Source organism: Doryrhamphus excisus, unplaced genomic scaffold, assembly GCF_030265055.1.
Source record: "Doryrhamphus excisus isolate RoL2022-K1 unplaced genomic scaffold, RoL_Dexc_1.0 HiC_scaffold_25, whole genome shotgun sequence".
Taxonomy (NCBI): Eukaryota; Metazoa; Chordata; class Actinopteri; order Syngnathiformes; family Syngnathidae; genus Doryrhamphus; species Doryrhamphus excisus.
The window spans coordinates 587,501-605,601 of NW_026652243.1; the positions used below are offsets into that span (position 1 = coordinate 587,501).

The 18,101-nt window shown below is 52.4% G+C and overlaps 49 non-coding genes and 31 pseudogenes across 49 annotated transcripts; all 80 read left to right on the forward strand.

The window, feature by feature from the left end:
* The window catches only part of LOC131113311 (5S ribosomal RNA), a 109-nt pseudogene extending 5 nt beyond the window's left edge, over positions 1 to 104 (forward strand).
* A 112-nt stretch (positions 105 to 216) lies between these two features.
* LOC131114524 (5S ribosomal RNA) lies at positions 217 to 335 on the forward strand. Its single transcript, XR_009121830.1, has one exon. It is a non-coding gene; the product is annotated as a 5S ribosomal RNA (ribosomal RNA).
* Positions 336 to 447: 112 nt separating this feature from the next.
* On the forward strand, positions 448 to 566 carry LOC131118062 (5S ribosomal RNA). Its single transcript, XR_009125234.1, has one exon. It is a non-coding gene; the product is annotated as a 5S ribosomal RNA (ribosomal RNA).
* A 112-nt stretch (positions 567 to 678) lies between these two features.
* On the forward strand, positions 679 to 787 carry LOC131113686 (5S ribosomal RNA; annotated as a pseudogene).
* A 112-nt stretch (positions 788 to 899) lies between these two features.
* On the forward strand, positions 900 to 1,018 carry LOC131116292 (5S ribosomal RNA). Its single transcript, XR_009123546.1, has one exon. It is a non-coding gene; the product is annotated as a 5S ribosomal RNA (ribosomal RNA).
* A 112-nt stretch (positions 1,019 to 1,130) lies between these two features.
* LOC131115352 (5S ribosomal RNA) lies at positions 1,131 to 1,249 on the forward strand. Its single transcript, XR_009122633.1, has one exon. It is a non-coding gene; the product is annotated as a 5S ribosomal RNA (ribosomal RNA).
* Positions 1,250 to 1,361: 112 nt separating this feature from the next.
* Positions 1,362 to 1,480, forward strand: LOC131115470 (5S ribosomal RNA). The gene has a single exon (XR_009122747.1). It is a non-coding gene; the product is annotated as a 5S ribosomal RNA (ribosomal RNA).
* A 112-nt stretch (positions 1,481 to 1,592) lies between these two features.
* LOC131113153 (5S ribosomal RNA) lies at positions 1,593 to 1,701 on the forward strand (annotated as a pseudogene).
* A 112-nt stretch (positions 1,702 to 1,813) lies between these two features.
* LOC131114525 (5S ribosomal RNA) lies at positions 1,814 to 1,932 on the forward strand. Its single transcript, XR_009121831.1, has one exon. It is a non-coding gene; the product is annotated as a 5S ribosomal RNA (ribosomal RNA).
* Positions 1,933 to 2,044: 112 nt separating this feature from the next.
* On the forward strand, positions 2,045 to 2,163 carry LOC131118574 (5S ribosomal RNA). The gene has a single exon (XR_009125736.1). It is a non-coding gene; the product is annotated as a 5S ribosomal RNA (ribosomal RNA).
* Positions 2,164 to 2,275: 112 nt separating this feature from the next.
* On the forward strand, positions 2,276 to 2,384 carry LOC131113312 (5S ribosomal RNA; annotated as a pseudogene).
* Positions 2,385 to 2,496: 112 nt separating this feature from the next.
* LOC131114402 (5S ribosomal RNA) lies at positions 2,497 to 2,615 on the forward strand. The gene has a single exon (XR_009121713.1). It is a non-coding gene; the product is annotated as a 5S ribosomal RNA (ribosomal RNA).
* Positions 2,616 to 2,727: 112 nt separating this feature from the next.
* Positions 2,728 to 2,846, forward strand: LOC131118063 (5S ribosomal RNA). The gene has a single exon (XR_009125235.1). It is a non-coding gene; the product is annotated as a 5S ribosomal RNA (ribosomal RNA).
* Positions 2,847 to 2,958: 112 nt separating this feature from the next.
* Positions 2,959 to 3,067, forward strand: LOC131112506 (5S ribosomal RNA; annotated as a pseudogene).
* Positions 3,068 to 3,179: 112 nt separating this feature from the next.
* Positions 3,180 to 3,298, forward strand: LOC131116303 (5S ribosomal RNA). The gene has a single exon (XR_009123557.1). It is a non-coding gene; the product is annotated as a 5S ribosomal RNA (ribosomal RNA).
* Positions 3,299 to 3,410: 112 nt separating this feature from the next.
* LOC131111755 (5S ribosomal RNA) lies at positions 3,411 to 3,519 on the forward strand (annotated as a pseudogene).
* Positions 3,520 to 3,631: 112 nt separating this feature from the next.
* LOC131113154 (5S ribosomal RNA) lies at positions 3,632 to 3,740 on the forward strand (annotated as a pseudogene).
* A 112-nt stretch (positions 3,741 to 3,852) lies between these two features.
* Positions 3,853 to 3,971, forward strand: LOC131114526 (5S ribosomal RNA). The gene has a single exon (XR_009121832.1). It is a non-coding gene; the product is annotated as a 5S ribosomal RNA (ribosomal RNA).
* A 112-nt stretch (positions 3,972 to 4,083) lies between these two features.
* LOC131118575 (5S ribosomal RNA) lies at positions 4,084 to 4,202 on the forward strand. The gene has a single exon (XR_009125737.1). It is a non-coding gene; the product is annotated as a 5S ribosomal RNA (ribosomal RNA).
* Positions 4,203 to 4,314: 112 nt separating this feature from the next.
* LOC131113314 (5S ribosomal RNA) lies at positions 4,315 to 4,423 on the forward strand (annotated as a pseudogene).
* Positions 4,424 to 4,535: 112 nt separating this feature from the next.
* Positions 4,536 to 4,654, forward strand: LOC131114527 (5S ribosomal RNA). The gene has a single exon (XR_009121833.1). It is a non-coding gene; the product is annotated as a 5S ribosomal RNA (ribosomal RNA).
* A 112-nt stretch (positions 4,655 to 4,766) lies between these two features.
* LOC131118065 (5S ribosomal RNA) lies at positions 4,767 to 4,885 on the forward strand. Its single transcript, XR_009125237.1, has one exon. It is a non-coding gene; the product is annotated as a 5S ribosomal RNA (ribosomal RNA).
* Positions 4,886 to 4,997: 112 nt separating this feature from the next.
* Positions 4,998 to 5,106, forward strand: LOC131113155 (5S ribosomal RNA; annotated as a pseudogene).
* A 112-nt stretch (positions 5,107 to 5,218) lies between these two features.
* LOC131114528 (5S ribosomal RNA) lies at positions 5,219 to 5,337 on the forward strand. Its single transcript, XR_009121834.1, has one exon. It is a non-coding gene; the product is annotated as a 5S ribosomal RNA (ribosomal RNA).
* Positions 5,338 to 5,449: 112 nt separating this feature from the next.
* Positions 5,450 to 5,568, forward strand: LOC131118576 (5S ribosomal RNA). The gene has a single exon (XR_009125738.1). It is a non-coding gene; the product is annotated as a 5S ribosomal RNA (ribosomal RNA).
* A 112-nt stretch (positions 5,569 to 5,680) lies between these two features.
* On the forward strand, positions 5,681 to 5,789 carry LOC131113315 (5S ribosomal RNA; annotated as a pseudogene).
* Positions 5,790 to 5,901: 112 nt separating this feature from the next.
* Positions 5,902 to 6,010, forward strand: LOC131112640 (5S ribosomal RNA; annotated as a pseudogene).
* A 112-nt stretch (positions 6,011 to 6,122) lies between these two features.
* LOC131118066 (5S ribosomal RNA) lies at positions 6,123 to 6,241 on the forward strand. The gene has a single exon (XR_009125238.1). It is a non-coding gene; the product is annotated as a 5S ribosomal RNA (ribosomal RNA).
* Positions 6,242 to 6,353: 112 nt separating this feature from the next.
* Positions 6,354 to 6,462, forward strand: LOC131112507 (5S ribosomal RNA; annotated as a pseudogene).
* Positions 6,463 to 6,574: 112 nt separating this feature from the next.
* On the forward strand, positions 6,575 to 6,693 carry LOC131116031 (5S ribosomal RNA). The gene has a single exon (XR_009123295.1). It is a non-coding gene; the product is annotated as a 5S ribosomal RNA (ribosomal RNA).
* A 112-nt stretch (positions 6,694 to 6,805) lies between these two features.
* Positions 6,806 to 6,914, forward strand: LOC131111756 (5S ribosomal RNA; annotated as a pseudogene).
* A 112-nt stretch (positions 6,915 to 7,026) lies between these two features.
* Positions 7,027 to 7,135, forward strand: LOC131113156 (5S ribosomal RNA; annotated as a pseudogene).
* Positions 7,136 to 7,247: 112 nt separating this feature from the next.
* On the forward strand, positions 7,248 to 7,366 carry LOC131114529 (5S ribosomal RNA). The gene has a single exon (XR_009121835.1). It is a non-coding gene; the product is annotated as a 5S ribosomal RNA (ribosomal RNA).
* A 112-nt stretch (positions 7,367 to 7,478) lies between these two features.
* Positions 7,479 to 7,597, forward strand: LOC131118577 (5S ribosomal RNA). The gene has a single exon (XR_009125739.1). It is a non-coding gene; the product is annotated as a 5S ribosomal RNA (ribosomal RNA).
* A 112-nt stretch (positions 7,598 to 7,709) lies between these two features.
* Positions 7,710 to 7,818, forward strand: LOC131113316 (5S ribosomal RNA; annotated as a pseudogene).
* Positions 7,819 to 7,930: 112 nt separating this feature from the next.
* Positions 7,931 to 8,049, forward strand: LOC131114530 (5S ribosomal RNA). Its single transcript, XR_009121836.1, has one exon. It is a non-coding gene; the product is annotated as a 5S ribosomal RNA (ribosomal RNA).
* A 112-nt stretch (positions 8,050 to 8,161) lies between these two features.
* LOC131118067 (5S ribosomal RNA) lies at positions 8,162 to 8,280 on the forward strand. The gene has a single exon (XR_009125239.1). It is a non-coding gene; the product is annotated as a 5S ribosomal RNA (ribosomal RNA).
* Positions 8,281 to 8,392: 112 nt separating this feature from the next.
* Positions 8,393 to 8,501, forward strand: LOC131112508 (5S ribosomal RNA; annotated as a pseudogene).
* A 112-nt stretch (positions 8,502 to 8,613) lies between these two features.
* Positions 8,614 to 8,732, forward strand: LOC131117896 (5S ribosomal RNA). The gene has a single exon (XR_009125099.1). It is a non-coding gene; the product is annotated as a 5S ribosomal RNA (ribosomal RNA).
* A 112-nt stretch (positions 8,733 to 8,844) lies between these two features.
* On the forward strand, positions 8,845 to 8,963 carry LOC131116131 (5S ribosomal RNA). The gene has a single exon (XR_009123392.1). It is a non-coding gene; the product is annotated as a 5S ribosomal RNA (ribosomal RNA).
* A 112-nt stretch (positions 8,964 to 9,075) lies between these two features.
* LOC131116323 (5S ribosomal RNA) lies at positions 9,076 to 9,194 on the forward strand. Its single transcript, XR_009123577.1, has one exon. It is a non-coding gene; the product is annotated as a 5S ribosomal RNA (ribosomal RNA).
* A 112-nt stretch (positions 9,195 to 9,306) lies between these two features.
* LOC131118068 (5S ribosomal RNA) lies at positions 9,307 to 9,425 on the forward strand. The gene has a single exon (XR_009125240.1). It is a non-coding gene; the product is annotated as a 5S ribosomal RNA (ribosomal RNA).
* A 112-nt stretch (positions 9,426 to 9,537) lies between these two features.
* LOC131113157 (5S ribosomal RNA) lies at positions 9,538 to 9,646 on the forward strand (annotated as a pseudogene).
* A 112-nt stretch (positions 9,647 to 9,758) lies between these two features.
* On the forward strand, positions 9,759 to 9,877 carry LOC131114532 (5S ribosomal RNA). Its single transcript, XR_009121838.1, has one exon. It is a non-coding gene; the product is annotated as a 5S ribosomal RNA (ribosomal RNA).
* Positions 9,878 to 9,989: 112 nt separating this feature from the next.
* LOC131118578 (5S ribosomal RNA) lies at positions 9,990 to 10,108 on the forward strand. The gene has a single exon (XR_009125740.1). It is a non-coding gene; the product is annotated as a 5S ribosomal RNA (ribosomal RNA).
* Positions 10,109 to 10,220: 112 nt separating this feature from the next.
* On the forward strand, positions 10,221 to 10,329 carry LOC131113317 (5S ribosomal RNA; annotated as a pseudogene).
* Positions 10,330 to 10,441: 112 nt separating this feature from the next.
* Positions 10,442 to 10,550, forward strand: LOC131112641 (5S ribosomal RNA; annotated as a pseudogene).
* Positions 10,551 to 10,662: 112 nt separating this feature from the next.
* Positions 10,663 to 10,781, forward strand: LOC131118069 (5S ribosomal RNA). The gene has a single exon (XR_009125241.1). It is a non-coding gene; the product is annotated as a 5S ribosomal RNA (ribosomal RNA).
* A 112-nt stretch (positions 10,782 to 10,893) lies between these two features.
* LOC131112509 (5S ribosomal RNA) lies at positions 10,894 to 11,002 on the forward strand (annotated as a pseudogene).
* A 112-nt stretch (positions 11,003 to 11,114) lies between these two features.
* Positions 11,115 to 11,233, forward strand: LOC131116032 (5S ribosomal RNA). The gene has a single exon (XR_009123296.1). It is a non-coding gene; the product is annotated as a 5S ribosomal RNA (ribosomal RNA).
* A 112-nt stretch (positions 11,234 to 11,345) lies between these two features.
* On the forward strand, positions 11,346 to 11,454 carry LOC131111758 (5S ribosomal RNA; annotated as a pseudogene).
* Positions 11,455 to 11,566: 112 nt separating this feature from the next.
* On the forward strand, positions 11,567 to 11,675 carry LOC131113158 (5S ribosomal RNA; annotated as a pseudogene).
* A 112-nt stretch (positions 11,676 to 11,787) lies between these two features.
* Positions 11,788 to 11,906, forward strand: LOC131114533 (5S ribosomal RNA). Its single transcript, XR_009121839.1, has one exon. It is a non-coding gene; the product is annotated as a 5S ribosomal RNA (ribosomal RNA).
* A 112-nt stretch (positions 11,907 to 12,018) lies between these two features.
* Positions 12,019 to 12,137, forward strand: LOC131118580 (5S ribosomal RNA). The gene has a single exon (XR_009125742.1). It is a non-coding gene; the product is annotated as a 5S ribosomal RNA (ribosomal RNA).
* A 112-nt stretch (positions 12,138 to 12,249) lies between these two features.
* Positions 12,250 to 12,358, forward strand: LOC131113318 (5S ribosomal RNA; annotated as a pseudogene).
* Positions 12,359 to 12,470: 112 nt separating this feature from the next.
* LOC131114534 (5S ribosomal RNA) lies at positions 12,471 to 12,589 on the forward strand. The gene has a single exon (XR_009121840.1). It is a non-coding gene; the product is annotated as a 5S ribosomal RNA (ribosomal RNA).
* A 112-nt stretch (positions 12,590 to 12,701) lies between these two features.
* LOC131118070 (5S ribosomal RNA) lies at positions 12,702 to 12,820 on the forward strand. The gene has a single exon (XR_009125242.1). It is a non-coding gene; the product is annotated as a 5S ribosomal RNA (ribosomal RNA).
* Positions 12,821 to 12,932: 112 nt separating this feature from the next.
* Positions 12,933 to 13,041, forward strand: LOC131112511 (5S ribosomal RNA; annotated as a pseudogene).
* A 112-nt stretch (positions 13,042 to 13,153) lies between these two features.
* LOC131117897 (5S ribosomal RNA) lies at positions 13,154 to 13,272 on the forward strand. Its single transcript, XR_009125100.1, has one exon. It is a non-coding gene; the product is annotated as a 5S ribosomal RNA (ribosomal RNA).
* A 112-nt stretch (positions 13,273 to 13,384) lies between these two features.
* LOC131116132 (5S ribosomal RNA) lies at positions 13,385 to 13,503 on the forward strand. Its single transcript, XR_009123393.1, has one exon. It is a non-coding gene; the product is annotated as a 5S ribosomal RNA (ribosomal RNA).
* Positions 13,504 to 13,615: 112 nt separating this feature from the next.
* On the forward strand, positions 13,616 to 13,734 carry LOC131116324 (5S ribosomal RNA). Its single transcript, XR_009123578.1, has one exon. It is a non-coding gene; the product is annotated as a 5S ribosomal RNA (ribosomal RNA).
* A 112-nt stretch (positions 13,735 to 13,846) lies between these two features.
* LOC131113880 (5S ribosomal RNA) lies at positions 13,847 to 13,955 on the forward strand (annotated as a pseudogene).
* A 112-nt stretch (positions 13,956 to 14,067) lies between these two features.
* Positions 14,068 to 14,186, forward strand: LOC131114535 (5S ribosomal RNA). The gene has a single exon (XR_009121841.1). It is a non-coding gene; the product is annotated as a 5S ribosomal RNA (ribosomal RNA).
* Positions 14,187 to 14,298: 112 nt separating this feature from the next.
* Positions 14,299 to 14,417, forward strand: LOC131118581 (5S ribosomal RNA). Its single transcript, XR_009125743.1, has one exon. It is a non-coding gene; the product is annotated as a 5S ribosomal RNA (ribosomal RNA).
* Positions 14,418 to 14,529: 112 nt separating this feature from the next.
* Positions 14,530 to 14,638, forward strand: LOC131113319 (5S ribosomal RNA; annotated as a pseudogene).
* A 112-nt stretch (positions 14,639 to 14,750) lies between these two features.
* Positions 14,751 to 14,869, forward strand: LOC131114536 (5S ribosomal RNA). The gene has a single exon (XR_009121842.1). It is a non-coding gene; the product is annotated as a 5S ribosomal RNA (ribosomal RNA).
* Positions 14,870 to 14,981: 112 nt separating this feature from the next.
* Positions 14,982 to 15,100, forward strand: LOC131118071 (5S ribosomal RNA). Its single transcript, XR_009125243.1, has one exon. It is a non-coding gene; the product is annotated as a 5S ribosomal RNA (ribosomal RNA).
* Positions 15,101 to 15,212: 112 nt separating this feature from the next.
* On the forward strand, positions 15,213 to 15,321 carry LOC131112512 (5S ribosomal RNA; annotated as a pseudogene).
* A 112-nt stretch (positions 15,322 to 15,433) lies between these two features.
* On the forward strand, positions 15,434 to 15,552 carry LOC131116315 (5S ribosomal RNA). Its single transcript, XR_009123569.1, has one exon. It is a non-coding gene; the product is annotated as a 5S ribosomal RNA (ribosomal RNA).
* A 112-nt stretch (positions 15,553 to 15,664) lies between these two features.
* On the forward strand, positions 15,665 to 15,773 carry LOC131111759 (5S ribosomal RNA; annotated as a pseudogene).
* A 112-nt stretch (positions 15,774 to 15,885) lies between these two features.
* LOC131114537 (5S ribosomal RNA) lies at positions 15,886 to 16,004 on the forward strand. Its single transcript, XR_009121843.1, has one exon. It is a non-coding gene; the product is annotated as a 5S ribosomal RNA (ribosomal RNA).
* A 112-nt stretch (positions 16,005 to 16,116) lies between these two features.
* Positions 16,117 to 16,235, forward strand: LOC131118582 (5S ribosomal RNA). Its single transcript, XR_009125744.1, has one exon. It is a non-coding gene; the product is annotated as a 5S ribosomal RNA (ribosomal RNA).
* Positions 16,236 to 16,347: 112 nt separating this feature from the next.
* Positions 16,348 to 16,456, forward strand: LOC131113320 (5S ribosomal RNA; annotated as a pseudogene).
* A 112-nt stretch (positions 16,457 to 16,568) lies between these two features.
* LOC131114539 (5S ribosomal RNA) lies at positions 16,569 to 16,687 on the forward strand. The gene has a single exon (XR_009121844.1). It is a non-coding gene; the product is annotated as a 5S ribosomal RNA (ribosomal RNA).
* A 112-nt stretch (positions 16,688 to 16,799) lies between these two features.
* Positions 16,800 to 16,918, forward strand: LOC131118072 (5S ribosomal RNA). Its single transcript, XR_009125244.1, has one exon. It is a non-coding gene; the product is annotated as a 5S ribosomal RNA (ribosomal RNA).
* Positions 16,919 to 17,030: 112 nt separating this feature from the next.
* Positions 17,031 to 17,139, forward strand: LOC131113159 (5S ribosomal RNA; annotated as a pseudogene).
* A 112-nt stretch (positions 17,140 to 17,251) lies between these two features.
* LOC131114540 (5S ribosomal RNA) lies at positions 17,252 to 17,370 on the forward strand. Its single transcript, XR_009121845.1, has one exon. It is a non-coding gene; the product is annotated as a 5S ribosomal RNA (ribosomal RNA).
* Positions 17,371 to 17,482: 112 nt separating this feature from the next.
* Positions 17,483 to 17,601, forward strand: LOC131118583 (5S ribosomal RNA). The gene has a single exon (XR_009125745.1). It is a non-coding gene; the product is annotated as a 5S ribosomal RNA (ribosomal RNA).
* Positions 17,602 to 17,713: 112 nt separating this feature from the next.
* On the forward strand, positions 17,714 to 17,822 carry LOC131113321 (5S ribosomal RNA; annotated as a pseudogene).
* A 112-nt stretch (positions 17,823 to 17,934) lies between these two features.
* Positions 17,935 to 18,053, forward strand: LOC131114541 (5S ribosomal RNA). Its single transcript, XR_009121846.1, has one exon. It is a non-coding gene; the product is annotated as a 5S ribosomal RNA (ribosomal RNA).
* The last annotated feature ends 48 nt before the right edge of the window (positions 18,054 to 18,101 follow it).

An 18,101-nucleotide genomic window follows, 5' to 3' on the forward strand; every position in this document is an offset into this window, starting at 1 on the left:
CGGCCATACTACCCTGAAAACGCCCGATCTCGGACGCTAAGCAGGGGCGGGCCTGGTTGGTACTTGGATGGGAGACCGCCTGGGAATACCAGGTGCTGTAAGCTTTTTATGGTTTCTGCTCTTGCCTGACAGCAAAGGGCGCTGTTTGACACTTTTTGCCAGAGTCTAGTTTGGCCTGCGTCACCTTCAAATAGGATCTTTTCAGTTGACCTGGCAGCTTACGGCCATACTACCCTGAAAACGCCCGATCTCGTCCGATCTCGGAAGCTAAGCAGGGGCGGGCCTGGTTAGTACTTGGATGGGAGACCGCCTGGGAATACCAGGTGCTGTAAGCTTTTTATGGTTTCTGCTCTTGCCTGACAGCAGAGGGCGCTGTTTGACCCTTTTTGCTGGAGTCTAGTTTGGCCTGCGTCACCTTCAAATAGGATCTTTTCAGTTGACCTGGCAGCTTACGGCCATACTACCCTTAAAACGCCTGATCTCGTCCGATCTCGGAAGCTAAGCAGGGGCGGGCCTGGTTAGTGCTTGGATGGGAGACCGCCTGGGAATACCAGGTGCTGTAAGCTTTTTATGGTTTCTGCTCTTTCCTGACAGCAGAGGGCGCTGTTTGACACTTTTTGCTGGAGTCTAGTTTGGCCTGCGTCGCCTTCAAATAGGATCTTTTCAGTTGATCTGGCAGCTTACGACCATACTACCCTGAAAACGCCCGATCTCGGACGCTAAGCAGGGGCGGGCCTGGTTAGTACTTGGATGGGAGACCGCCTGGGAATACCAGGTGCTGTAAGCTTTTTATGGTTTCTGCTCTTGCCTGACAGCAAAGGGCGCTGTTTGACACTTTTTGCTGGAGTCTAGTTTGGCCTGCGTTGCCTTCAAATAGGATCTTTTCAGTTGCCTTGGCAGCTTACAGCCATACTACCCTGAAAACGCCCGATCTCATCCGATCTCGGAAGCTAAGCAGGGGCGGGCCTGGTTAGTACTTGGATGGGAGACCGCCTGGGAATACCAGGTGCTGTAAGCTTTTTATGGTTTCTGCTCTTGACTGACAGCAGAGGGCGCTGTTTGACACTTTTTGCTGGAGTCTAGTTTGGCCTGCGTCGCCTTCAAATAGGATCTTTTCAGTTGCCTTGGCAGCTTACGGCCATACTACCCTGAAAACGCCCGATCTCATCCGATCTCGGAAGCTAAGCAGGGGCGGGCCTGTTTAGTACTTGGATGGGAGACCGCCTGGGAATACCAGGTGCTGTAAGCTTTTTATGGTTTCTGCTCTTGCCTGAAAGCAGAGGGCGCTGTTTGACACTTTTTGCTGGAGTCTAGTTTGGCCTGCGTCGCCTTCAAATAGGATCTTTTCAGTTGCCCTGGCAGCTTACGGCCATACTACCCTGAAAACGCCCGATCTCGTCCGATCTCGGAAGCTAAGCAGGGGTGGGCCTGGTTAGTACTTGGATGGGAGACCGCCTGGGAATACCAGGTGCTGTAAGCTTTTTATGGTTTCTGCTCTTGCCTGACAGCAGAGGGCGCTGTTTGACACTTTTTGCTGGAGTCTAGTTTGGTCTGCGTCGCCTTCAAATAGGATCTTTTCAGTTGACCTGGCAGCTTACGGCCAAACTACCCTGAAAACGCCCGATCTCGGACGCTAAGCAGGGGCGGGCCTGGTTAGTACTTGGATGGGAGACCGCCTGGGAATACCAGGTGCTGTAAGCTTTTTATGGTTTCTGCTCTTGCCTGACAGCAAAGGGCGCTGTTTGACACTTTTTGCCAGAGTCTAGTTTGGCCTGCGTCACCTTCAAATAGGATCTTTTCAGTTGACCTGGCAGCTTACGGCCATACTACCCTGAAAACGCCCGATCTCGTCCGATCTCGGAAGCTAAGCAGGGGCGGGCCTGGTTAGTACTTGGATGGGAGACCGCCTGGGAATACCAGGTGCTGTAAGCTTTTTATGGTTTCTGCTCTTGCCTGACAGCAGAGGGCGCTGTTTGACCCTTTTTGCTGGAGTCTAGTTTGGCCTGCGTCACCTTCAAATAGGATATTTTCAGTTGACCTGGCAGCTTACGGACATACTACCCTGAAAAAGCCCGATCTCGTCCGATCTCGGAAGCTAAGCAGGGGCGGACCTGGTTAGTACTTGGATGGGAGACCGCCTGGGAATACCAGGTGCTGTAAGCTTTTTATGGTTTCTGCTCTTGCCTGACAGCAAAAGGCGCTGTTTGACACTTTTTGCCAGAGCCTAGTTTGGCCTGCGTCGCCTTCAAATAGGATCTTTTCAGTTGATCTGGCAGCTTACGGCCATACTACCCTGAAAACGCCCGATCTCGGACGCTAAGCAGGGGCGGGCCTGGTTGGTACTTGGATGGGAGACCGCCTGGGAATACCAGGTGCTGTAAGCTTTTTATGGTTTCTGCTCTTGCCTGACAGCAAAGGGCGCTGTTTGACACTTTTTGCCAGAGTCTAGTTTGGCCTGCGTCACCTTCAAATAGGATCTTTTCAGTTGACCTGGCAGCTTACGGCCATACTACCCTGAAAACGCCCGATCTCATCCGATCTCGGAAGCTAAGCAGGGGCGGGCCTGGTTAGTACTTGGATGGGAGACCGCCTGGGAATACCAGGTGCTGTAAGCTTTTTATGGTTTCTGCTCTTGCCTGACAGCAGAGGGCGCTGTTTGACCCTTTTTGCTGGAGTCTAGTTTGGCCTGCGTCACCTTCAAATAGGATCTTTTCAGTTGACCTGGCAGCTTACGGCCATACTACCCTTAAAACGCCTGATCTCGTCCGATCTCGGAAGCTAAGCAGGGGCGGGCCTGGTTAGTGCTTGGATGGGAGACCGCCTGGGAATACCAGGTGCTGTAAGCTTTTTATGGTTTCTGCTCTTTCCTGACAGCAGAGGGCGCTGTTTGACACTTTTTGCTGGAGTCTAGTTTGGCCTGCGTCGCCTTCAAATAGGATCTTTTCAGTTGATCTGGCAGCTTACGGCCATACTACCCTGAAAACGCCCGATCTCGGACGCTAAGCAGGGGCGGGCCTGGTTAGTACTTGGATGGGAGACCGCCTGGGAATACCAGGTGCTGTAAGCTTTTTATGGTTTCTGCTCTTGCCTGACAGCAAAGGGCGCTGTTTGACACTTTTTGCTGGAGTCTAGTTTGGCCTGCGTTGCCTTCAAATAGGATCTTTTCAGTTGCCTTGGCAGCTTACAGCCATACTACCCTGAAAACGCCCGATCTCATCCGATCTCGGAAGCTAAGCAGGGGCGGGCCTGGTTAGTACTTGGATGGGAGACCGCCTGGGAATACCAGGTGCTGTAAGCTTTTTATGGTTTCTGCTCTTGACTGACAGCAGAGGGCGCTGTTTGACACTTTTTGCTGGAGTCTAGTTTGGCCTGCGTCGCCTTCAAATAGGATCTTTTCAGTTGCCTTGGCAGCTTACGGCCATACTACCCTGAAAACGCCCGATCTCGGAAGCTAAGCAGGGGCGGGCCTGGTTAGTACTTGGATGGGAGACCGCCTGGGAATACCAGGTGCTGTAAGCTTTTTATGGTTTCTGCTCTTGCCTGACAGCAGAGGGCGCTGTTTGACACTTTTTGCTGGAGTCTAGTTTGGTCTGCGTCGCCTTCAAATAGGATCTTTTCAGTTGACCTGGCAGCTTACGGCCAAACTACCCTGAAAACGCCCGATCTCGGACGCTAAGCAGGGGCGGGCCTGGTTAGTACTTGGATGGGAGACCGCCTGGGAATACCAGGTGCTGTAAGCTTTTTATGGTTTCTGCTCTTGCCTGACAGCAAAGGGCGCTGTTTGACACTTTTTGCCAGAGTCTAGTTTGGCCTGCGTCACCTTCAAATAGGATCTTTTCAGTTGACCTGGCAGCTTACGGCCATACTACCCTGAAAACGCCCGATCTCGTCCGATCTCGGAAGCTAAGCAGGGGCGGGCCTGGTTAGTACTTGGATGGGAGACCGCCTGGGAATACCAGGTGCTGTAAGCTTTTTATGGTTTCTGCTCTTGCCTGACAGCAGAGGGCGCTGTTTGACCCTTTTTGCTGGAGTCTAGTTTGGCCTGCGTCACCTTCAAATAGGATATTTTCAGTTGACCTGGCAGCTTACGGACATACTACCCTGAAAAAGCCCGATCTCGTCCGATCTCGGAAGCTAAGCAGGGGCGGACCTGGTTAGTACTTGGATGGGAGACCGCCTGGGAATACCAGGTGCTGTAAGCTTTTTATGGTTTCTGCTCTTGCCTGACAGCAAAAGGCGCTGTTTGACACTTTTTGCCAGAGCCTAGTTTGGCCTGCGTCGCCTTCAAATAGGATCTTTTCAGTTGATCTGGCAGCTTACGGCCATACTACCCTGAAAACGCCCGATCTCGGACGCTAAGCAGGGGCGGGCCTGGTTGGTACTTGGATGGGAGACCGCCTGGGAATACCAGGTGCTGTAAGCTTTTTATGGTTTCTGCTCTTGCCTGACAGCAAAGGGCGCTGTTTGACACTTTTTGCCAGAGTCTAGTTTGGCCTGCGTCACCTTCAAATAGGATCTTTTCAGTTGACCTGGCAGCTTACGGCCATACTACCCTGAAAACGCCCGATCTCGTCCGATCTCGGAAGCTAAGCAGGGGCGGGCCTGGTTAGTACTTGGATGGGAGACCGCCTGGGAATACCAGGTGCTGTAAGCTTTTTATGGTTTCTGCTCTTGCCTGACAGCAGAGGGCGCTGTTTGACCCTTTTTGCTGGAGTCTAGTTTGGCCTGCGTCACCTTCAAATAGGATCTTTTCAGTTGACCTGGCAGCTTACGGCCATACTACCCTTAAAACGCCTGATCTCGTCCGATCTCGGAAGCTAAGCAGGGGCGGGCCTGGTTAGTGCTTGGATGGGAGACCGCCTGGGAATACCAGGTGCTGTAAGCTTTTTATGGTTTCTGCTCTTGCCTGACAGCAGAGGGCGCTGTTTGACACTTTTTGCTGGAGTCTAGTTTGGTCTGCGTCGCCTTCAAATAGGATCTTTTCAGTTGACCTGGCAGCTTACGGCCAAACTACCCTGAAAACGCCCGATCTCGGACGCTAAGCAGGGGCGGGCCTGGTTAGTACTTGGATGGGAGACCGCCTGGGAATACCAGGTGCTGTAAGCTTTTTATGGTTTCTGCTCTTGCCTGACAGCAAAGGGCGCTGTTTGACACTTTTTGCCAGAGTCTAGTTTGGCCTGCGTCACCTTCAAATAGGATCTTTTCAGTTGACCTGGCAGCTTACGGCCATACTACCCTGAAAACGCCCGATCTCGTCCGATCTCGGAAGCTAAGCAGGGGCGGGCCTGGTTAGTACTTGGATGGGAGACCGCCTGGGAATACCAGGTGCTGTAAGCTTTTTATGGTTTCTGCTCTTGCCTGACAGCAGAGGGCGCTGTTTGACCCTTTTTGCTGGAGTCTAGTTTGGCCTGCGTCACCTTCAAATAGGATATTTTCAGTTGACCTGGCAGCTTACGGACATACTACCCTGAAAAAGCCCGATCTCGTCCGATCTCGGAAGCTAAGCAGGGGCGGACCTGGTTAGTACTTGGATGGGAGACCGCCTGGGAATACCAGGTGCTGTAAGCTTTTTATGGTTTCTGCTCTTGCCTGACAGCAAAAGGCGCTGTTTGACACTTTTTGCCAGAGCCTAGTTTGGCCTGCGTCGCCTTCAAATAGGATCTTTTCAGTTGATCTGGCAGCTTACGGCCATACTACCCTGAAAACGCCCGATCTCGGACGCTAAGCAGGGGCGGGCCTGGTTGGTACTTGGATGGGAGACCGCCTGGGAATACCAGGTGCTGTAAGCTTTTTATGGTTTCTGCTCTTGCCTGACAGCAAAGGGCGCTGTTTGACACTTTTTGCCAGAGTCTAGTTTGGCCTGCGTCACCTTCAAATAGGATCTTTTCAGTTGACCTGGCAGCTTACGGCCATACTACCCTGAAAACGTCCGATCTCGGAAGCTAAGCAGGGGCGGGCCTGGTTAGTACTTGGATGGGAGACCGCCTGGGAATACCAGGTGCTGTAAGCTTTTTATGGTTTCTGCTCTTGCCTGACAGCAGAGGGCGCTGTTTGACCCTTTTTGCTGGAGTCTAGTTTGGCCTGCGTCACCTTCAAATAGGATCTTTTCAGTTGACCTGGCAGCTTACGGCCATACTACCCTTAAAACGCCTGATCTCGTCCGATCTCGGAAGCTAAGCAGGGGCGGGCCTGGTTAGTGCTTGGATGGGAGACCGCCTGGGAATACCAGGTGCTGTAAGCTTTTTATGGTTTCTGCTCTTTCCTGACAGCAGAGGGCGCTGTTTGACACTTTTTGCTGGAGTCTAGTTTGGCCTGCGTCGCCTTCAAATAGGATCTTTTCAGTTGATCTGGCAGCTTACGGCCATACTACCCTGAAAACGCCCGATCTCGGACGCTAAGCAGGGGCGGGCCTGGTTAGTACTTGGATGGGAGACCGCCTGGGAATACCAGGTGCTGTAAGCTTTTTATGGTTTCTGCTCTTGCCTGACAGCAAAGGGCGCTGTTTGACACTTTTTGCTGGAGTCTAGTTTGGCCTGCGTTGCCTTCAAATAGGATCTTTTCAGTTGCCTTGGCAGCTTACAGCCATACTACCCTGAAAACGCCCGATCTCATCCGATCTCGGAAGCTAAGCATGGGCGGGCCTGGTTAGTACTTGGATGGGAGACCGCCTGGGAATACCAGGTGCTGTAAGCTTTTTATGGTTTCTGCTCTTGACTGACAGCAGAGGGCGCTGTTTGACACTTTTTGCTGGAGTCTAGTTTGGCCTGCGTCGCCTTCAAATAGGATCTTTTCAGTTGCCTTGGCAGCTTACGGCCATACTACCCTGAAAACGCCCGATCTCGGAAGCTAAGCAGGGGCGGGCCTGGTTAGTACTTGGATGGGAGACCGCCTGGGAATACCAGGTGCTGTAAGCTTTTTATGGTTTCTGCTCTTGCCTGACAGCAGAGGGCGCTGTTTGACACTTTTTGCTGGAGTCTAGTTTGGTCTGCGTCGCCTTCAAATAGGATCTTTTCAGTTGACCTGGCAGCTTACGGCCAAACTACCCTGAAAACGCCCGATCTCGGACGCTAAGCAGGGGCGGGCCTGGTTAGTACTTGGATGGGAGACCGCCTGGGAATACCAGGTGCTGTAAGCTTTTTATGGTTTCTGCTCTTGCCTGACAGCAAAGGGCGCTGTTTGACACTTTTTGCCAGAGTCTAGTTTGGCCTGCGTCACCTTCAAATAGGATCTTTTCAGTTGACCTGGCAGCTTACGGCCATACTACCCTGAAAACGCCCGATCTCGTCCGATCTCGGAAGCTAAGCAGGGGCGGGCCTGGTTAGTACTTGGATGGGAGACCGCCTGGGAATACCAGGTGCTGTAAGCTTTTTATGGTTTCTGCTCTTGCCTGACAGCAGAGGGCGCTGTTTGACCCTTTTTGCTGGAGTCTAGTTTGGCCTGCGTCACCTTCAAATAGGATATTTTCAGTTGACCTGGCAGCTTACGGACATACTACCCTGAAAAAGCCCGATCTCGTCCGATCTCGGAAGCTAAGCAGGGGCGGACCTGGTTAGTACTTGGATGGGAGACCGCCTGGGAATACCAGGTGCTGTAAGCTTTTTATGGTTTCTGCTCTTGCCTGACAGCAAAAGGCGCTGTTTGACACTTTTTGCCAGAGCCTAGTTTGGCCTGCGTCGCCTTCAAATAGGATCTTTTCAGTTGATCTGGCAGCTTACGGCCATACTACCCTGAAAACGCCCGATCTCGGACGCTAAGCAGGGGCGGGCCTGGTTGGTACTTGGATGGGAGACCGCCTGGGAATACCAGGTGCTGTAAGCTTTTTATGGTTTCTGCTCTTGCCTGACAGCAAAGGGCGCTGTTTGACACTTTTTGCCAGAGTCTAGTTTGGCCTGCGTCACCTTCAAATAGGATCTTTTCAGTTGACCTGGCAGCTTACGGCCATACTACCCTGAAAACGCCCGATCTCGTCCGATCTCGGAAGCTAAGCAGGGGCGGGCCTGGTTAGTACTTGGATGGGAGACCGCCTGGGAATACCAGGTGCTGTAAGCTTTTTATGGTTTCTGCTCTTGCCTGACAGCAGAGGGCGCTGTTTGACCCTTTTTGCTGGAGTCTAGTTTGGCCTGCGTCACCTTCAAATAGGATCTTTTCAGTTGACCTGGCAGCTTACGGCCATACTACCCTTAAAACGCCTGATCTCGTCCGATCTCGGAAGCTAAGCAGGGGCGGGCCTGGTTAGTGCTTGGATGGGAGACCGCCTGGGAATACCAGGTGCTGTAAGCTTTTTATGGTTTCTGCTCTTTCCTGACAGCAGAGGGCGCTGTTTGACACTTTTTGCTGGAGTCTAGTTTGGCCTGCGTCGCCTTCAAATAGGATCTTTTCAGTTGATCTGGCAGCTTACGGCCATACTACCCTGAAAACGCCCGATCTCGGACGCTAAGCAGGGGCGGGCCTGGTTAGTACTTGGATGGGAGACCGCCTGGGAATACCAGGTGCTGTAAGCTTTTTATGGTTTCTGCTCTTGCCTGACAGCAAAGGGCGCTGTTTGACACTTTTTGCTGGAGTCTAGTTTGGCCTGCGTTGCCTTCAAATAGGATCTTTTCAGTTGCCTTGGCAGCTTACAGCCATACTACCCTGAAAACACCCTATCTCATCCGATCTCGGAAGGCAAGCAGGGGCGGGCCTGGTTAGTACTTGGATGGGAGACCGCCTGGGAATACCAGGTGCTGTAAGCTTTTTATGGTTTCTGCTCTTGACTGACAGCAGAGGGCGCTGTTTGACACTTTTTGCTGGAGTCTAGTTTGGCCTGCGTCGCCTTCAAATAGGATCTTTTCAGTTGCCTTGGCAGCTTACGGCCATACTACCCTGAAAACGCCCGATCTCATCCGATCTCGGAAGGCAAGCAGGGGCGGGCCTGGTTAGTACTTGGATGGGAGACCGCCTGGGAATACCAGGTGCTGTAAGCTTTTTATGGTTTCTGCTCTTGCCTGAAAGCAGAGGGCGCTGTTTGACACTTTTTGCTGGAGTCTAGTTTGGCCTGCGTCGCCTTCAAATAGGATCTTTTCAGTTGCCCTGGCAGCTTACGGCCATACTACCCTGAAAAGGCCCGATCTCGTCCGATCTCGGAAGCTAAGCAGGGGTGGGCCTGGTTAGTACTTGGATGGGAGACCGCCTGGGAATACCAGGTGCTGTAAGCTTTTTATGGTTTCTGCTCTTGCCTGACAGCAGAGGGCGCTGTTTGACCCTTTTTGCTGGAGTCTAGTTTGGCCTGCGTCACCTTCAAATAGGATCTTTTCAGTTGACCTGGCAGCTTACGGCCATACTACCCTTAAAACGCCTGATCTCGTCCGATCTCGGAAGCTAAGCAGGGGCGGGCCTGGTTAGTGCTTGGATGGGAGACCGCCTGGGAATACCAGGTGCTGTAAGCTTTTTATGGTTTCTGCTCTTGCCTGACAGCAGAGGGCGCTGTTTGACACTTTTTGCTGGAGTCTAGTTTGGTCTGCGTCGCCTTCAAATAGGATCTTTTCAGTTGACCTGGCAGCTTACGGCCAAACTACCCTGAAAACGCCCGATCTCGGACGCTAAGCAGGGGCGGGCCTGGTTAGTACTTGGATGGGAGACCGCCTGGGAATACCAGGTGCTGTAAGCTTTTTATGGTTTCTGCTCTTGCCTGACAGCAAAGGGCGCTGTTTGACACTTTTTGCCAGAGTCTAGTTTGGCCTGCGTCACCTTCAAATAGGATCTTTTCAGTTGACCTGGCAGCTTACGGCCATACTACCCTGAAAACGCCCGATCTCGTCCGATCTCGGAAGCTAAGCAGGGGCGGGCCTGGTTAGTACTTGGATGGGAGACCGCCTGGGAATACCAGGTGCTGTAAGCTTTTTATGGTTTCTGCTCTTGCCTGACAGCAGAGGGCGCTGTTTGACCCTTTTTGCTGGAGTCTAGTTTGGCCTGCGTCACCTTCAAATAGGATATTTTCAGTTGACCTGGCAGCTTACGGACATACTACCCTGAAAAAGCCCGATCTCGTCCGATCTCGGAAGCTAAGCAGGGGCGGACCTGGTTAGTACTTGGATGGGAGACCGCCTGGGAATACCAGGTGCTGTAAGCTTTTTATGGTTTCTGCTCTTGCCTGACAGCAAAAGGCGCTGTTTGACACTTTTTGCCAGAGCCTAGTTTGGCCTGCGTCGCCTTCAAATAGGATCTTTTCAGTTGATCTGGCAGCTTACGGCCATACTACCCTGAAAACGCCCGATCTCGGACGCTAAGCAGGGGCGGGCCTGGTTGGTACTTGGATGGGAGACCGCCTGGGAATACCAGGTGCTGTAAGCTTTTTATGGTTTCTGCTCTTGCCTGACAGCAAAGGGCGCTGTTTGACACTTTTTGCCAGAGTCTAGTTTGGCCTGCGTCACCTTCAAATAGGATCTTTTCAGTTGACCTGGCAGCTTACGGCCATACTACCCTGAAAACGTCCGATCTCGGAAGCTAAGCAGGGGCGGGCCTGGTTAGTACTTGGATGGGAGACCGCCTGGGAATACCAGGTGCTGTAAGCTTTTTATGGTTTCTGCTCTTGCCTGACAGCAGAGGGCGCTGTTTGACCCTTTTTGCTGGAGTCTAGTTTGGCCTGCGTCACCTTCAAATAGGATCTTTTCAGTTGACCTGGCAGCTTACGGCCATACTACCCTTAAAACGCCTGATCTCGTCCGATCTCGGAAGCTAAGCAGGGGCGGGCCTGGTTAGTGCTTGGATGGGAGACCGCCTGGGAATACCAGGTGCTGTAAGCTTTTTATGGTTTCTGCTCTTTCCTGACAGCAGAGGGCGCTGTTTGACACTTTTTGCTGGAGTCTAGTTTGGCCTGCGTCGCCTTCAAATAGGATCTTTTCAGTTGATCTGGCAGCTTACGGCCATACTACCCTGAAAACGCCCGATCTCGGACGCTAAGCAGGGGCGGGCCTGGTTAGTACTTGGATGGGAGACCGCCTGGGAATACCAGGTGCTGTAAGCTTTTTATGGTTTCTGCTCTTGCCTGACAGCAAAGGGCGCTGTTTGACACTTTTTGCTGGAGTCTAGTTTGGCCTGCGTTGCCTTCAAATAGGATCTTTTCAGTTGCCTTGGCAGCTTACAGCCATACTACCCTGAAAACGCCCGATCTCATCCGATCTCGGAAGCTAAGCATGGGCGGGCCTGGTTAGTACTTGGATGGGAGACCGCCTGGGAATACCAGGTGCTGTAAGCTTTTTATGGTTTCTGCTCTTGACTGACAGCAGAGGGCGCTGTTTGACACTTTTTGCTGGAGTCTAGTTTGGCCTGCGTCGCCTTCAAATAGGATCTTTTCAGTTGCCTTGGCAGCTTACGGCCATACTACCCTGAAAACGCCCGATCTCGGAAGCTAAGCAGGGGCGGGCCTGGTTAGTACTTGGATGGGAGACCGCCTGGGAATACCAGGTGCTGTAAGCTTTTTATGGTTTCTGCTCTTGCCTGACAGCAGAGGGCGCTGTTTGACACTTTTTGCTGGAGTCTAGTTTGGTCTGCGTCGCCTTCAAATAGGATCTTTTCAGTTGACCTGGCAGCTTACGGCCAAACTACCCTGAAAACGCCCGATCTCGGACGCTAAGCAGGGGCGGGCCTGGTTAGTACTTGGATGGGAGACCGCCTGGGAATACCAGGTGCTGTAAGCTTTTTATGGTTTCTGCTCTTGCCTGACAGCAAAGGGCGCTGTTTGACACTTTTTGCCAGAGTCTAGTTTGGCCTGCGTCACCTTCAAATAGGATCTTTTCAGTTGACCTGGCAGCTTACGGCCATACTACCCTGAAAACGCCCGATCTCGTCCGATCTCGGAAGCTAAGCAGGGGCGGGCCTGGTTAGTACTTGGATGGGAGACCGCCTGGGAATACCAGGTGCTGTAAGCTTTTTATGGTTTCTGCTCTTGCCTGACAGCAGAGGGCGCTGTTTGACCCTTTTTGCTGGAGTCTAGTTTGGCCTGCGTCACCTTCAAATAGGATATTTTCAGTTGACCTGGCAGCTTACGGACATACTACCCTGAAAAAGCCCGATCTCGTCCGATCTCGGAAGCTAAGCAGGGGCGGACCTGGTTAGTACTTGGATGGGAGACCGCCTGGGAATACCAGGTGCTGTAAGCTTTTTATGGTTTCTGCTCTTGCCTGACAGCAAAAGGCGCTGTTTGACACTTTTTGCCAGAGCCTAGTTTGGCCTGCGTCGCCTTCAAATAGGATCTTTTCAGTTGATCTGGCAGCTTACGGCCATACTACCCTGAAAACGCCCGATCTCGGACGCTAAGCAGGGGCGGGCCTGGTTGGTACTTGGATGGGAGACCGCCTGGGAATACCAGGTGCTGTAAGCTTTTTATGGTTTCTGCTCTTGCCTGACAGCAAAGGGCGCTGTTTGACACTTTTTGCCAGAGTCTAGTTTGGCCTGCGTCACCTTCAAATAGGATCTTTTCAGTTGACCTGGCAGCTTACGGCCATACTACCCTGAAAACGCCCGATCTCGTCCGATCTCGGAAGCTAAGCAGGGGCGGGCCTGGTTAGTACTTGGATGGGAGACCGCCTGGGAATACCAGGTGCTGTAAGCTTTTTATGGTTTCTGCTCTTGCCTGACAGCAGAGGGCGCTGTTTGACCCTTTTTGCTGGAGTCTAGTTTGGCCTGCGTCACCTTCAAATAGGATCTTTTCAGTTGACCTGGCAGCTTACGGCCATACTACCCTTAAAACGCCTGATCTCGTCCGATCTCGGAAGCTAAGCAGGGGCGGGCCTGGTTAGTGCTTGGATGGGAGACCGCCTGGGAATACCAGGTGCTGTAAGCTTTTTATGGTTTCTGCTCTTTCCTGACAGCAGAGGGCGCTGTTTGACACTTTTTGCTGGAGTCTAGTTTGGCCTGCGTCGCCTTCAAATAGGATCTTTTCAGTTGATCTGGCAGCTTACGGCCATACTACCCTGAAAACGCCCGATCTCGGACGCTAAGCAGGGGCGGGCCTGGTTAGTACTTGGATGGGAGACCGCCTGGGAATACCAGGTGCTGTAAGCTTTTTATGGTTTCTGCTCTTGCCTGACAGCAAAGGGCGCTGTTTGACACTTTTTGCTGGAGTCTAGTTTGGCCTGCGTTGCCTTCAAATAGGATCTTTTCAGTTGCCTTGGCAGCTTACAGCCATACTACCCTGAAAACACCCTATCTCATCCGATCTCGGAAGGCAAGCAGGGGCGGGCCTGGTTAGTACTTGGATGGGAGACCGCCTGGGAATACCAGGTGCTGTAAGCTTTTTATGGTTTCTGCTCTTGACTGACAGCAGAGGGCGCTGTTTGACACTTTTTGCTGGAGTCTAGTTTGGCCTGCGTCGCCTTCAAATAGGATCTTTTCAGTTGCCTTGGCAGCTTACGGCCATACTACCCTGAAAACGCCCGATCTCATCCGATCTCGGAAGGCAAGCAGGGGCGGGCCTGGTTAGTACTTGGATGGGAGACCGCCTGGGAATACCAGGTGCTGTAAGCTTTTTATGGTTTCTGCTCTTGCCTGAAAGCAGAGGGCGCTGTTTGACACTTTTTGCTGGAGTCTAGTTTGGCCTGCGTCGCCTTCAAATAGGATCTTTTCAGTTGCCCTGGCAGCTTACGGCCATACTACCCTGAAAAGGCCCGATCTCGTCCGATCTCGGAAGCTAAGCAGGGGTGGGCCTGGTTAGTACTTGGATGGGAGACCGCCTGGGAATACCAGGTGCTGTAAGCTTTTTATGGTTTCTGCTCTTGCCTGACAGCAGAGGGCGCTGTTTGACACTTTTTGCTGGAGTCTAGTTTGGTCTGCGTCGCCTTCAAATAGGATCTTTTCAGTTGACCTGGCAGCTTACGGCCAAACTACCCTGAAAACGCCCGATCTCGGACGCTAAGCAGGGGCGGGCCTGGTTAGTACTTGGATGGGAGACCGCCTTGGAATACCAGGTGCTGTAAGCTTTTTATGGTTTCTGCTCTTGCCTGACAGCAAAGGGCGCTGTTTGACACTTTTTGCCAGAGTCTAGTTTGGCCTGCGTCACCTTCAAATAGGATCTTTTCAGTTGACCTGGCAGCTTACGGCCATACTACCCTGAAAACGCCCGATCTCGTCCGATCTCGGAAGCTAAGCAGGGGCGGGCCTGGTTAGTACTTGGATGGGAGACCGCCTGGGAATACCAGGTGCTGTAAGCTTTTTATGGTTTCTGCTCTTGCCTGACAGCAGAGGGCGCTGTTTGACCCTTTTTGCTGGAGTCTAGTTTGGCCTGCGTCACCTTCAAATAGGATATTTTCAGTTGACCTGGCAGCTTACGGACATACTACCCTGAAAAAGCCCGATCTCGTCCGATCTCGGAAGCTAAGCAGGGGCGGACCTGGTTAGTACTTGGATGGGAGACCGCCTGGGAATACCAGGTGCTGTAAGCTTTTTATGGTTTCTGCTCTTGCCTGACAGCAAAAGGCGCTGTTTGACACTTTTTGCCAGAGCCTAGTTTGGCCTGCGTCGCCTTCAAATAGGATCTTTTCAGTTGATCTGGCAGCTTACGGCCATACTACCCTGAAAACGCCCGATCTCGGACGCTAAGCAGGGGCGGGCCTGGTTGGTACTTGGATGGGAGACCGCCTGGGAATACCAGGTGCTGTAAGCTTTTTATGGTTTCTGCTCTTGCCTGACAGCAAAGGGCGCTGTTTGACACTTTTTGCCAGAGTCTAGTTTGGCCTGCGTCACCTTCAAATAGGATCTTTTCAGTTGACCTGGCAGCTTACGGCCATACTACCCTGAAAACGCCCGATCTCGTCCGATCTCGGAAGCTAAGCAGGGGCGGGCCTGGTTAGTACTTGGATGGGAGACCGCCTGGGAATACCAGGTGCTGTAAGCTTTTTATGGTTTCTGCTCTTGCCTGACAGCAGAGGGCGCTGTTTGACCCTTTTTGCTGGAGTCTAGTTTGGCCTGCGTCACCTTCAAATAGGATCTTTTCAGTTGACCTGGCAGCTTACGGCCATACTACCCTTAAAACGCCTGATCTCGTCCGATCTCGGAAGCTAAGCAGGGGCGGGCCTGGTTAGTGCTTGGATGGGAGACCGCCTGGGAATACCAGGTGCTGTAAGCTTTTTATGGTTTCTGCTCTTGCCTGACAGCAGAGGGCGCTGTTTGACACTTTTTGCTGGAGTCTAGTTTGGCCTGCGTCGCCTTCAAATAGGATCTTTTCAGTTGATCTGGCAGCTTACGGCCATACTACCCTGAAAACGCCCGATCTCGGACGCTAAGCAGGGGCGGGCCTGGTTAGTACTTGGATGGGAGACCGCCTGGGAATACCAGGTGCTGTAAGCTTTTTATGGTTTCTGCTCTTGCCTGACAGCAAAGGGCGCTGTTTGACACTTTTTGCTGGAGTCTAGTTTGGCCTGCGTTGCCTTCAAATAGGATCTTTTCAGTTGCCTTGGCAGCTTACAGCCATACTACCCTGAAAACGCCCGATCTCATCCGATCTCGGAAGCTAAGCAGGGGCGGGCCTGGTTAGTACTTGGATGGGAGACCGCCTGGGAATACCAGGTGCTGTAAGCTTTTTATGGTTTCTGCTCTTGACTGACAGCAGAGGGCGCTGTTTGACACTTTTTGCTGGAGTCTAGTTTGGCCTGCGTCGCCTTCAAATAGGATCTTTTCAGTTGCCTTGGCAGCTTACGGCCATACTACCCTGAAAACGCCCGATCTCGGAAGCTAAGCAGGGGCGGGCCTGGTTAGTACTTGGATGGGAGACCGCCTGGGAATACCAGGTGCTGTAAGCTTTTTATGGTTTCTGCTCTTGCCTGACAGCAAAGGGCGCTGTTTGACACTTTTTGCCAGAGTCTAGTTTGGCCTGCGTCACCTTCAAATAGGATCTTTTCAGTTGACCTGGCAGCTTACGGCCATACTACCCTGAAAACGCCCGATCTCGTCCGATCTCGGAAGCTAAGCAGGGGCGGGCCTGGTTAGTACTTGGATGGGAGACCGCCTGGGAATACCAGGTGCTGTAAGCTTTTTATGGTTTCTGCTCTTGCCTGACAGCAGAGGGCGCTGTTTGACCCTTTTTGCTGGAGTCTAGTTTGGCCTGCGTCACCTTCAAATAGGATATTTTCAGTTGACCTGGCAGCTTACGGACATACTACCCTGAAAAAGCCCGATCTCGTCCGATCTCGGAAGCTAAGCAGGGGCGGACCTGGTTAGTACTTGGATGGGAGACCGCCTGGGAATACCAGGTGCTGTAAGCTTTTTATGGTTTCTGCTCTTGCCTGACAGCAAAAGGCGCTGTTTGACACTTTTTGCCAGAGCCTAGTTTGGCCTGCGTCGCCTTCAAATAGGATCTTTTCAGTTGATCTGGCAGCTTACGGCCATACTACCCTGAAAACGCCCGATCTCGGACGCTAAGCAGGGGCGGGCCTGGTTGGTACTTGGATGGGAGACCGCCTGGGAATACCAGGTGCTGTAAGCTTTTTATGGTTTCTGCTCTTGCCTGACAGCAAAGGGCGCTGTTTGACACTTTTTGCCAGAGTCTAGTTTGGCCTGCGTCACCTTCAAATAGGATCTTTTCAGTTGACCTGGCAGCTTACGGCCATACTACCCTGAAAACGCCCGATCTCGTCCGATCTCGGAAGCTAAGCAGGGGCGGGCCTGGTTAGTACTTGGATGGGAGACCGCCTGGGAATACCAGGTGCTGTAAGCTTTTTATGGTTTCTGCTCTTGCCTGACAGCAGAGGGCGCTGTTTGACCCTTTTTGCTGGAGTCTAGTTTGGCCTGCGTCACCTTCAAATAGGATCTTTTCAGTTGACCTGGCAGCTTACGGCCATACTACCCTTAAAACGCCTGATCTCGTCCGATCTCGGAAGCTAAGCAGGGGCGGGCCTGGTTAGTGCTTGGATGGGAGACCGCCTGGGAATACCAGGTGCTGTAAGCTTTTTATGGTTTCTGCTCTTGCCTGACAGCAGAGGGCGCTGTTTGACACTTTTTGCTGGAGTCTAGTTTGGTCTGCGTCGCCTTCAAATAGGATCTTTTCAGTTGACCTGGCAGCTTACGGCCAAACTACCCTGAAAACGCCCGATCTCGGACGCTAAGCAGGGGCGGGCCTGGTTAGTACTTGGATGGGAGACCGCCTGGGAATACCAGGTGCTGTAAGCTTTTTATGGTTTCTGCTCTTGCCTGACAGCAAAGGGCGCTGTTTGACACTTTTTGCCAGAGTCTAGTTTGGCCTGCGTCACCTTCAAATAGGATCTTTTCAGTTGACCTGGCAGCTTACGGCCATACTACCCTGAAAACGCCCGATCTCGTCCGATCTCGGAAGCTAAGCAGGGGCGGGCCTGGTTAGTACTTGGATGGGAGACCGCCTGGGAATACCAGGTGCTGTAAGCTTTTTATGGTTTCTGCTCTTGCCTGACAGCAGAGGGCGCTGTTTGACCCTTTTTGCTGGAGTCTAGTTTGGCCTGCGTCACCTTCAAATAGGATATTTTCAGTTGACCTGGCAGCTTACGGACATACTACCCTGAAAAAGCCCGATCTCGTCCGATCTCGGAAGCTAAGCAGGGGCGGACCTGGTTAGTACTTGGATGGGAGACCGCCTGGGAATACCAGGTGCTGTAAGCTTTTTATGGTTTCTGCTCTTGCCTGACAGCAAAAGGCGCTGTTTGACACTTTTTGCCAGAGCCTAGTTTGGCCTGCGTCGCCTTCAAATAGGATCTTTTCAGTTGATCTGGCAGCTTACGGCCATACTACCCTGAAAACGCCCGATCTCGGACGCTAAGCAGGGGCGGGCCTGGTTGGTACTTGGATGGGAGACCGCCTGGGAATACCAGGTGCTGTAAGCTTTTTATGGTTTCTGCTCTTGCCTGACAGCAAAGGGCGCTGTTTGACACTTTTTGCCAGAGTCTAGTTTGGCCTGCGTCACCTTCAAATAGGATCTTTTCAGTTGACCTGGCAGCTTACGGCCATACTACCCTGAAAACGCCCGATCTCGTCCGATCTCGGAAGCTAAGCAGGGGCGGGCCTGGTTAGTACTTGGATGGGAGACCGCCTGGGAATACCAGGTGCTGTAAGCTTTTTATGGTTTCTGCTCTTGCCTGACAGCAGAGGGCGCTGTTTGACCC